Source organism: Lactuca sativa, chromosome 6 (assembly GCF_002870075.4).
Source record: "Lactuca sativa cultivar Salinas chromosome 6, Lsat_Salinas_v11, whole genome shotgun sequence".
NCBI classification, from domain to species: Eukaryota; Viridiplantae; Streptophyta; class Magnoliopsida; order Asterales; family Asteraceae; genus Lactuca; species Lactuca sativa.
The window spans coordinates 21,175,429-21,188,222 of record NC_056628.2 but is presented as its reverse complement, the minus strand read 5'-3'; the positions used below and the strand labels follow the sequence as shown (position 1 = coordinate 21,188,222).

At 28.2% G+C, this 12,794-nt stretch overlaps 1 long non-coding RNA gene across 2 annotated transcripts; it reads left to right on the top strand.

Moving 5' to 3' along the window:
* Positions 1–10,207: 10,207 nt before the first annotated feature.
* On the top strand, positions 10,208–12,037 carry LOC122194791 (uncharacterized). 2 transcript variants are annotated; one of them, XR_008224549.1, is made up of 2 exons: positions 10,208–10,895; positions 11,550–12,037. It is a non-coding gene; the product is annotated as an uncharacterized LOC122194791 (long non-coding RNA). The 2 variants fall into 2 exon arrangements; XR_006184630.2 differs by having other exon boundaries at positions 11,547–12,037.
* Positions 12,038–12,794: the final 757 nt, after the last annotated feature.

The following is a 12,794-nucleotide window of genomic DNA, read 5'->3' as shown; positions in this document are numbered from 1 at the left end:
ACACCAATAGCAAGGAAGATGATTTAGGAGAGAGGAGAGGTGAGGAATTCGACCAGAGGTTCCTTACTTTTGGTTAAGTTTCGAATTCCATCAGCCATAGGGTCTATTTATACTTGTAGACTCCTTAAGGATTACAGATAAGTCCCTATCAGATAATCTTCTCTTAAGGCTATCCAAATCCATTCCTAAGATAATCATATGGACGATTTTAGCTATCCTAAATCTCTTAGAATTCGTCCATACCATATCCAAATGGATTTACAGTCCAAAGTTTAACTATCAAACAATTGACAGTTTATACCCCTTTATTTAATTAATCTCTTTAAGTCACCAAATTAATTCTAATTAATTCTATGACTTATATTAATCAAATAACAATATATTATTCATTATATTATTCCCATAATATATTAATAATATTTACTCTCTCTTATTAAATCATCCTATCAAGTTGCTATGGTGAAGGCAACCCAAAAGGACTATGCACAACCGGATCAAATACTTGACTAATATAGTTACAGCCTTAGACACTATTCCAACAATTTTTCCCAGTCAGCACTTTCTCAGTCAACAACTATCAAACATAGCCTTATTCATGAATAAGTAACTTCAATTGTTTAGTATTATTTCTATGAGTGGACGAATGTTTGTAACATCCTTACAAAAACTATTTTCTTATTTGCATTTTTTCTTTATAGTTAGAATTTGTCACCACTCAATAGTCGATAACATTAGGGTGGTAAGATTTTTTTTAATCTATTAATAAATATTGAATGATCAATTATTTTTTAAGTTTTTTCATATATAACTCTTTTTAATTCAATGGTATTTTATTTTATCCTATTAAGATTATAACTATTTGTTATTTTTTATTAAATAACAATATATATATATATATATATATATATATATATATATATATATATATATATATATATATATACTTAAGTTATTTTGTTTTTACTAACTTTTGTATGCTAGTTTGTACAGATGTAGACCACCGGATGGAATAATATCAAATGTTATGATATTACAATAGGGTAACATGTACCATATAATCACACAAATTTCAGCATAAGGGCATTTTAGTCAATTAACCTATATTAAAAAGGGAAATTTTAAGATTTCTAGGGATAATTATTCCTTTATCTTTAAAAATATATATATTTTAAATTAATTCAAAATTATCAATCCAATTTTATTCTGTTAGAATGACAGAATGCCAACCATAAAATAGGATCTATATTGTCGATTTTATTCTTGCAGAATATGGTTTCATTCAAGATATCTTTTATATTTAATACGCTTAAAGAATTATACAACACATTATCAAGAATAATATAAATTCGTAAAGAATAAGACTATAAACAATTATTATATTCATTCTGAAAAAAATATGACTAATAACGGTTTAAGAATTACATAATTCTTAAAGATTATCACTAAGAATGATTAAAAAAACATTAAAATCTAACAAAAACACTAATCAATTCTGAAAGAATATTATTCTTAAGAAACGTTTTGTATGTTATGACATAATACATTCTGCTAGAATACACGTTGGTTCTCTATGTTTCCTTACTTTTCCACGTAAATGGCAGCCTCTTCAAAACCTAAATCCACAAAGAAAACATAATCAACTTTCAAATATTAAAAAGTTCAATGCATTCTAAAAGAATAAAAACTGTGAATTCTAACAGAATGTAGTACACATTAAAGAATTGTAACTTGTTCTAATAGAATGTAATCCTAAAAACCGCAATGAAAAAAATGTGATCTTATAAGCATGTCATCTATCATTTAGAGTGCAGAAAAATTATGCAAAATCTCATGAAATACATATAATTATGAAACAATATACCATATATTAACATTAAAAGATATAACTTTGTACTTTTAGAATATACTATATTTTGTATTTAATTTTTTTAAAACATAGGTATTTTGTTAGAATACATTGATGAATAAGGAGATTAAATAACAAATCTAAGCAAAATGAAATGTATAAAAAACCTATATGAAATTAGGGATGGGAACAGTCTAAACCCAAGAATCCCAAATGATAATAATATATCAAAAAGGTACATCAAAAGGGCTGTACATTGGCACATAAAATTCAACAAATAAAAAATTAGATAGCAGCCAATACTTCATATAATTAGATATGGAACATGCGAGAGATAAATAAGCATAAATTAAAAGCTTCTTTTTATGCCACAATTATGATGAACGAATGATACCAATATTTTATTTGTCGACAATACTAAGAAAACACACAATTGATTTATAATCTTGATTTCATGCGTTTCACATTAGCAAATATAATGAAATCAGAAATTGAGTAAAAAACACATACCAGGGCTATGATTTGAAATGAAACTCCTTCTTTATTATCCGACAGCTGTGGTGTTAGTGTAAGACGACAACGGCGGACCGATTCCAACAATGAATAACAGTGTCTAACAGTGGAGAAGGGGGAGGAAGAAGCGGCAATGGTGATATGACGTAGGTGATGATGAAGAAGGTGATGCGGGAGGTCGACGGCTAATAGGGTTTTTAAACTGATTTGTCTAATTTTTAAGGGATATTAAATGTTTTAAATCTTTACCATAATTAATTCTAGTCAAGATTACTATCATACCCTTACTTATTTAATAAATTAATGAATTAATCGTTAATTTGTGATTGTTGCATTTAAGCACACAATATTTGCTAAAAACATTTGAACTTATCTCTCTCTCTCTCTCTCTCTCTCTATATATATATATATATATATATATATATATATATATATATATATATATATATATATATATATATATATATATATATATATATATATATATATATATATATATATATATGAAAAGTCAATATAAGGTTGTTATACATCTAAGCTTAGATGTGGAACCAATGAAAACATCATAGTTTTGATATAAATCCTAACAAATTAGTATTGTGATTTCCTTAATTTTAGTATCAAAGGATCTTCTCCACGTATGACTTCAAAATCGCTAATCAATTTTCCCCATTTTAATCATTGATTATAATGTTCTTCTCCCATCCTTCAAAATTTCTTGCCGATAATTCTTTTGGAAATTCATTGTTTTTGATCACTGTCTTCTTCTTTTCTTTATAAATTAGAAACTAAGTCTGTTGTTTCCACAATTCAATTGCAAAAAAATGATCGTAACAAGGCACGTGTTAATATGCTATTTCAAAGAAGACATGTATTATAAATTAAATTTAATATACACTAACAAATTTATAGGATTTCATTCGTGTGTGAATACGAATTTCCGTTTTTTGATGAATTAACTGCTAAACTTATTTATTGTTGTTGGATTTTGCTTTGTAAGGATACATGGATAATAATAAAAAAAATCGAACGACATGAGATGGATGATGAAATCCGATGATTATGATCTTGAGAAGCAAAGAATAATGATGATGATCAGATTTTGTCAAATAAAAAAACGAATATCACAAGGAGATGAAGTCAATTTTTTTTTTTTATTTTTTAGAACAAAAGAAAAAGAAATGGCATAGTATTGATAGATCCACACTTAAGCTTAAGTATATAACAGCCTCATATATATATATATATATATATATATATATATATATATATATATATATATATATATATACACACACACACACTAGGCAAATCCGTGCGCATTGTGCAAAAATATATAGTTATTTACTTTTTTTAACGGCAAACACACACACCCTGGATATTGTTGCAAGTAATTGGATGGTTGTTGGTAAGGTGGATATGGGTATGGTTGATGATTGTAGATTGGTGGTGGATAAAGTTGGTAGTTAGGGTATTGGTTGTAGGGAGGTTGTTGTTGGGGTATATTGGGTTATGGTATATTGGAGGGTGTTGGTAATTGACTTGATTTGGGTAATGTACTTGTTGAACTTGAAAAGCATTGTTTTGAGGTTGGTTATTTTGGTGGTATTGTTGGTTTTGAGGAGGGGCTTGATTCCAAGGTGACATATCAATGAGAGGTTCTTGTTGTTGTTGTCTTGGTGGTTGGGGTGGGGTATTGGAATCTTGATTATTTGGGTTTGGGTTGGCATTGTGAGGTGGAGTGTGATTCATGGCTATGTAGTTGTCAAACAGAACGTCTTCAAAGGAATGACCAACAATTGGAGAACTCGGCTCGGTGTCGGTATCACTTGAATTATGAACTTGATCTTCTATGTTGATTAGCGGAGAAGAGGAAGAAGCTTGAACTAGTTGTTGTTGCTTTGCTTGTTTGGCTAACTTTTTCAACCTTTTTGCTTCTTTTTCAATTTCCGGATTGTAGAGTAGTTCACCGGTTCTTATAGACCTAGGCATAAACAATCAAATAACAATAACCAATTTTCCCGGCAACGGCGCCAAAACTTGGTGGGATGTCAAGCCCACCAAGCAAATTACACCCTTTTTTGCAAATAAAACGTAATATAATGGTAAAAAGGGGTATCGATCCTCGGGGAAATGGTTGTATTCAATCACCAATGCATTCCAAAAGATCTAGTGTAATTAAACTAATTAACTACAATTAGACTAAAAAGGGGGGGGTGTTTGATTCCTTGAAAACTAAAAAAACTTGAATAATTAAAAATATTGCAATTAAGCAAGTTGATGAGATGCTCAAAGGTTGGGAATAATTGGTTAACTATGACAATTCAACACAATGAACATTTATGTGTTTATCATTAGGATCTAATACAAAGCTTATCCTTCATCCCAAATTGGTTATAGCAATCATGAAGCATGAGATGCCAAGATTCCTCATAGGTAGTATGGAGGTTGGGGAAGCCCACAACACACCTTCTTAATTAAGATCAAGGGTCAATTGAAGCAATTGATCCCAATAAATCAATTAGCCTTAAGAATGAAGGAATCCCCAATTCCTAGAGGATGTCAAATGCTTACACATCCATAAAGGAGTTATGATTCATAAGCTAGATATGATTTCTACCATCATAAAGCTTTTGTTCTAGATAAATTTAATGATCCAATGGAAAATCAAAGAAACAAATCAACAATTGCTCATTCAATTACTAAGCTCATGATCAAAGCATCAAATAAGCATAAGAATTGCAAACTAGAATCATAAACATGGAATAAATTGATAATCAACATAAATCCTTCAAAACCCACAAACATTCATTGGTTTTCAGCCAAAGTCAACCAAATAAGAGTATTAGCCACTCATGGCAACAAAGTAACAAGAACAATAATCTAATTGCATAAAGAAACTACCTAAGATTTCGAAAGATGAAAGGAAATGGTTTCTAGCTCCCAAAATAGCCTCTTGCAGGTCTCCAATGGTGAAAAATCGTCAATGTGGCTGCTAGGACTAATTCCCCAAGTTAATGGCAAGCCAAATGACCAAAATGCCCAAACTGGGTAGTTGCGCGGGTACCTGCGCGACAAAAATTCCACCCGCGCAAATGTTGCTGTAATGCTATTGGTCCTTCATTCCACCACTCCACCCTTCCACTACCAAAGTTTCCTTTGGTCCCCCCCCCCATTGTCCATGTAATTTGAATCCACCAATCATCATTTAGCTACCAAATGGATGCTCCAAACCTAAAATTAGAAATTTATGATCCATCTTTACAAGCCCAAATAATCCAAGCCATCAACTTTAAAAGCCCAATTCTTCTTCTTTGATTCTGCCAAGCCCAACAATGCCTCGGGAGCCCACTAAGCCGTCTTCACTCTAATCCACAATCACAAAAAGCTCCAAAACCTTGCAAAATTCCTCATACAACATAACAAGTCCCCGATACGATCCTTGATAAAGAAAATAAAGAATATACAATGCAATACTAATAAAAAGAGCTAAAAATCTAAAATAAACTAATAAAAATAAGGAAATAAAATAAGCTATCACACCCATACATATTGTGTAATCCTGATCCTAATTATACAAATTATGATTTAATATTTATACATGAAAAAAAATGTTAGTAAAATATATATCAAACATAGGTTGATTTCTATATATACGAATAACAAATAGCATAAAAAAAACAAATAATATAACTTTTGATGACTTTATTTACCTTTTTAAGTTGTGTAAATTGTATATAAAACATATGCTGATTTTTGTATTTTAATCGAATAATAAATATATGAAAAACAGAAATACTATAATTTTTAATAACATAAAAACACTACCACATCTATTATAACATTTATAACAAAAAAACTTATTATAAACTTATAAATCAAACAAAAAGTATAGAAATCAACATACATTCTATATATAGAAACTTTATTGTTCCCAGAAAAAAATCGGACAAAATTAACCATGATACGATAAAACTTATTATTTTTTTTTTCAACTCTTCATACTTTAAAAACAAATCTCTTAAAACACCTAATTTTTTGTGAGAAAACTTATTTATATTTTGCTAATATAACTAAAATGTATATAAATGAGAGGAAAATAAAATAACACTACCAACTACTAATCATAGGTTAAAAACTTTTGAGTTATGATGAATAATAACTTAAAATTTAAAATCATAAATACACCAAAATTAGAAAAATCTTTTGTTGTTGTAGGAATTTCAAATGAATATGATTTAATTAAACTCCGTGATTATTAACTTTGAGATAATTATATTTATATGAAGTTTATATAAAAGTAAGCATGTTTGCTGCCTTTTAAGGCATAAAATAAAAATTATTAATAACATTAAAATAATTATGAAAGAGACCTTGTGAAGCTTGTAAACTTTATATTTTAGCCTACTTTATATAAGATTTCTACAATTTGCTATAACGATGGACTTAAAATTGAGCTTCTATGAAACAAATTATGGAGCATATTAATATACTTAACATATATTGATAAAATCAATTACAATATGCAGTTCAAATAACTTATTATACATGTACAACTACAAATATAAAAGAAAAAAAATCATAAAAAACAAAACATATTGAAATATTTCATAATAAAAACGAAAAGATAAAAAAATAGGCTAATGATGATGTTCTCACATATAACTTCGAAAATTGCAAACCACCACTAGAAAAAAAATCAAACTTGTTAGACATTTCTAGAAACATAGAAAACATTATATAGGACTATCATACTATGAGTAAAAAATGATATATTCATCAACAATCTTGACTTGCATAACTCTTTTAGCCACTCCATCATTTCCATTTTTTCTTTTAATTTTCTTATCCAATCCTTCCTACATAGGGTTTATATAACATGTTGACATTTAATGTTAAAGCATAATTATTATTAGGCAATAGAAAAATCATTTGAGAATATGAAAGGACATAGGAGTTTCAAATGTCCTTAGAAAAATGTTTCTATTAGGCAACTAAAAATTCATTGAGAATATGAAAGGACATAGAAGTTTCAAATCAATACAGTGCTTAGAAAAATTCTTTTATATATATATATATATATATATATATATATGTGTGTGTGTGTGTGTGTGTATATATATATATATATATATATATATATATATATATATATATATATATAGGGAGGGGTTATATGAAAAACAAAAAACCCTAAAAATGCATAAAAAAATACTTAGAGATCACAAAATATATTTTTTTTTTTTTTGACATTTTTTACCTAAAAATTGCAGGTTTAGTTACAAAATCGCTGAAAAGAAAAATAATAAAATAGATTTTTTTTTTGTTTTTTTTTTCAAAAAAAAAAATTCAGCGAAAGTAAAGAAAGGGTTGCGAAAATTCATAATATTAAAAAAAAAAAAGATTTGTGATGTCTAAGTATTTTTTTATGCATTTTTAGGAAGTTTTTTTAGAGTTTCTTGTTTTCCATAAAACCTAAACATCTATTGTACCCTCTTAAGAGCAACACCTATTGTACCCTCTTCAAATTCTACTAATTCACCCGCCATTACTTATATCCTTAGATGAATATATAGATACCAACTCTAATACATGGTCACAAAAACCTAAATCGAAAAAAAAAACATACAACTATGTCATATTATGATATGTATAATAATGGTGGAACATGGGACAAAAAATAAATCCAATTGGTTTCAGACTTGGTATCATCATTCTCTTTATATAGACAAAATTACAAAAATGGTCCTTATGGTTTGCTAAAAGTCACAAAGTCAGTCCCTACTAATTTTTTTTGATGCAAATGGTCCTTGTGGTTTGTAAAACTTGCAAAGTTGGCCCTTTTTACTAACACCGTTAGTAAAACACCGTTAGAGACTGAATCTGTAAGGGCATTTTCGTCTTTTCAAGTATAAAGGGACTGAATTCGTGACATTTAATAAACCACAGGGACCATTTTTGAAAATTCTTTGAAAAAATGAATTAATTTGCTGAAGGAAGGAGGGAAGGTTCGAACTCACAAACCTCCACCTCCCTTTATTGCCAAAGCCTTAACCAGTTGAGTTGAATGCTCAGCTAGTTATTTGTTCCTAAAGCTAGTATATATAATAATGAAACCGTTAATATTTAAATAATAAATAAATTAAAAAAACATTTTTTTACCTAATTTTTTTTAATAAAACAAAATGTATTTTAGTCCTATTATAAAAAAAATATATTTTTACAAACAATTTTTATGTATTTATTTTATGTAAAATATATTTTTTATGTCTTTAAAAAATATGTTTTCGTAAAATATATTCTTTTATGACTTTGAAATAATAATAATTAACACTACTCATGACATAAAAAAATATATAAATTCTTTTTGTTTGCAAGCTCTAAAACTGTTTTTTCGGTTATGTGTATTAAAAACAACTTAACAATGATTTTGTTATGTATCTAAACAAAAAAAAAAACGGTTTTTAAAAAACGATTGGTTCAATCGGTTTTTTGAAAACCATTTTTCGGTTATATGTATTTAAAAAAGATTATATACGTATTTTAAATAAAATGAAATATGTATGTTAAATAAGATGAAATACGTATTTGATAACTAGCGACCAAAAAGAACTTATATATATTTTTTATGTCATGAGTAGTATTAATTATTATTATTTCAAAGTCATAAAAAAATATATTTTACGAAAACATATTTTTTATACGAAAATGTATATTTTAAAGACATAGAAAATATATTTACGTAAAATAAATACATAAAAATTGTTTGTAATTTTTTTTTATAATACGACTAAAATACATTTTGCTTTATTAAAAAAAATTAGGTAAAAAAATGTTTTTGTAATTTATTTATTATTTAAATATTAACGGTTTCATTATTATATATATTAGCTTTAGGAACAAATAACCAGCTGAGCATTCAACTAAATTGGTTAAGGCTTTGGCAATAAAGGGAGGTGGAGGTCGTGAGTTCGAACCTTCCCTCCTTCTTTCAGCAAATTAATTCATTTTTTCAAAGAATTTTCAAAAATGGTCCCTGTGGTTTATTAAATGTCACGAATTCAGTCTTTTTATACTTGAAAAGACGAAAATGCCCTTACAGGTTCAGTCCCTAACGGCGTTTTACTAACGGTGTTAGTACAAAGGGCCAACTTTGCAAGTTTTACAAACCACAAGGACCATTTGCATCAAAAAAAATTAGCAGGGACTGCCTTTGTGACTTTTGGCAAACCACAGGGACCATTTTTGTAATTTTGTCCTTTATATATATATATATATATATATATATATATATATATATATATATATATATATATATATATATATATATATATATATATATATATATTAGCTTCTATAGAAAACAAGAAATCCTAAAAATCATAAAAATTCATAAAAAAGTACTTGGAGATCACAAATCTTTTTTTTTTTTATTTTATATTATGAATTTTCGCAACATTTTCTTTATTTTCGCTGATTTTTTTTTTTGAAAAAAAAACAAAAAAAATCGATATTTTTTTTTCAGCGATTTTGTAAATAAACTTGCGATTTTTAGGTAAAAAATGTCAAAAGATATTTGTGATCTCTAAGTATTTTTAAAGCATTTTTATGATTTTTAGGGTTTTTTTGTTTTCCATATAACACTTCCTTATATATATATATATATATATATATATATATATATATATATATAGAGAGAGAGAGAGAGAGAGAGAGAGAGAGAGAGAGAGAGCTAGGTTCAAATGTGAATTAATAACTATTGTGTGGATGTAAGGCTCCTTTGTGGTCCAAGCATTTTAAAAACCTAAATAAGGGTGAATTATAATCTTACCTTTAATTTAGCAAAATTAATGGAAATCAGTTTACATCTATAACTATTTATTCTTTTGTAAACCCTCAGCCCTCTTAATTGTTTTTTTACGCCTTCTCCATTTCCTTCTCTAAAATCACCGACGATATCCGCTCTCAACTATCTGATGAATATCATCCACCCATGCCTCATCAATTTCGCCACTACTCTCTGCCTTATCTCCCTCATTCACCTCTAATTCTAGGGATTTTACAATTCCCGTGAGTTTTTTCAGCTCCAATGACCTAGGGCAAACAAAGTGAGAAATCAAGTCAACCCAACCACCATTAACAATGGAGAAAATGCCTACATTGGATGGTTCCAATGTAGATGAATCAGGGATAAATTATGTGTGCTATTCCAGCGGGCATCACTTGCCCCTTATTATGTGCCTCGTAGATGAAGAACTATGCGAACCCTATCCCATCTTTAGAGATGGTTACTTCGTTTATCTTTGGCCCAATATCTTCCTCATACTCTTAATCTACAATTTTCTATAATTTCAATTGATCGTATTCATCATCAAATAAAAAAAAGTACTTGATCTACTTCTGTAAATCTGTAGGCGTTTCATAAGGGGAAATGCATTTGAACCGTGGTTTTCTAAAATGGGAGAACACCATAATACTTTCAGAGGCTACATTGTTATGTTCGTTGTCCTGAAACCTTATCGTCACAGAGGAATTGGTAAAAAAGTTTCATTATCTTTCTTACTTGTAGATCTCAGTTTCTTTTTCTTGAAGTAGTTTATAACCCATATCAATTTCAACATTAAATGTCCAAATCTACATAAAGGGTAGTCAAAATTTATACTTCCATTTGTATATCCAGTTTCATAAAAGATCATATGAATCCTTCTAGCAAACTGAATATTAGAGATGGTGTATTGTTTTATTAACAGTTAGAGTCGTTTTATAACTACATAACTTGTTACAAGATCCTTAAAAGTGATAATGGAATTAGGTTGGGAATAGGTATTATGTTATTAATGAGTTCTAATAAGTTTCAGTATATTCTTTTTTGTGTGCTATTTATGATTTGTAACATGCCTTGAATCTTGATGCATATGCTGATATGATTAGATGCAAAGATACAATGTTATGCAACATGATCAAATATCATGATGCCACCATTTTGAGATATATAATCTCTATTAAAGAAATAAGGACTCAAAGCAACAAATAATAACTACTTTCATTGATTTAGGAATTTTTTTTCTTGTATAATTGATGTTTTGAATGGAATACATCATTATTCTTTTTTTTTCTCAAATATGTTTCTCACTATATGCCTCTTATTCTTTTTCACTTATCATTTTTACTGATCAATCATGAATAGCAGAAAAGGGGATAAAAGTTTGTTATTCTCACGCCAATCATTCTGACAGAATTCGATATCGTGGAAGTTATTCTAAAAGAATTTATGATCGCGGGCTTGAGGATAATAAAGAAAAATGGTGCATGAAGGGGAATATGATGATCAATGGCCTAAAGGTTGGATGATGAATATTAGAAAAGGGGATAAAAATTTGTTATTCTCACGCCAGTCATTCTGAGAGAATTCGATATCATGGGAGTTTATTCTAAAAGAATTTTTGATCGCGGGCATGAAGCTAATAAAGAAAAATGGTTCATGAAGGGGAATATGATGATCAATGGCCTAAAGGTTTGATGATGGTGCGTGGGATGAAGATAAACAATGGTCATTGATGTTTCTAAAAGAAAACAATGTTCATTGTCATATTGTTATCAAAATGTATCATCAACATATATTCTTTTAAACTGGACCAAAGTTAATCTTTTAGAATGCATCATCAACATATTCTTATTTTTGTTTATGTATTTTACTTCGATAATGTTTTTTTTGGTATGTGATTCTTCAAGAATGCAAAATAAAAATTGTTCTTTCTAAGATTTTTCAATCTCATAGAATATCATTCTAATAGAATCCAATCGTTTATGATTAAAAAATTATGTTAGAATTGAATTAACTAAAAAAGAATAATATTTAAAAATTAAAAAAAATCTATTATCCCTTAAAATCTGATAATTTCCATTTTTAAATATAATTTAATTTAGCAAAAATGCTTGGACCAGAAAAGAGCCTTACATCCACACAATAGTTACAATCCATATTATAATCTAACCACACACACACACACACACACACATATATATATATATATATATATATATATATATATATATATATATATATATATATATATATATATATTCATCATGTCCACCAAATGTAAACCTACCAATAAAAAGTTATATTCGTCACGTGTTTTTGGAATATGACATGTGTGCTACAGAAAACAAATCGCAGTCGACACTTTACGTGGGTAGCGGGATGTCCGATAATACTATTACAGAATCTTGACTCATAAAATGGATTTTGTAACGACACTCAATTGATTTGTAAAATTTTTTAGTATAATATCACTAATTCCGAAGTAACTGTTTCTCAACATGTTGGAAATATAATAGCTTTGTCAATGATTCATCTTTGTCTGTCTGAAGATGACATGTTCTCATTCAAGCTGAAGAGAAAACAACTTCCAATTCAATTATGTTTTACGAT